This window comes from Penaeus monodon, chromosome 29 (genome assembly GCF_015228065.2).
Source record: "Penaeus monodon isolate SGIC_2016 chromosome 29, NSTDA_Pmon_1, whole genome shotgun sequence".
Lineage (NCBI taxonomy): Eukaryota > Metazoa > Arthropoda > Malacostraca > Decapoda > Penaeidae > Penaeus > Penaeus monodon.
This window is the reverse complement of record NC_051414.1, coordinates 34,236,070-34,236,433: the sequence shown is the minus strand read 5'-3', so window position 1 is coordinate 34,236,433 and position 364 is coordinate 34,236,070.

Below are 364 nucleotides of genomic sequence, written 5' to 3'. Positions count from 1 at the left end.
GACTTTGCTATGGTTCGCCTCCGTCGATTCCAGAATCATCCCACTTCGAAATAAGGAGGAAAGCAAGAATGCAGACACAAAAAATTAAAAAAGGTTAAAATTTACTACAACACTTCTCTGACCAAGCGCGCTTTGGTTGCGCAAAATGGCCTCGTGTTTACCGAAGGCGGCGCAATCTTATCACTGTCTGTCACTTAAAAAAGGCATGACCTGTTACTTTAAGAAAAATAAAAGGTCTTTTAACTAGTGTTATCTTATCCAGGTTCTCTAAACTTTTTTTCATCACGACCAAGTTTGATTTTGCACACTACCTTCACGTGACCGTGTGACCTATCGAACGTTTCTCTCAAGCCGATATCAGTTC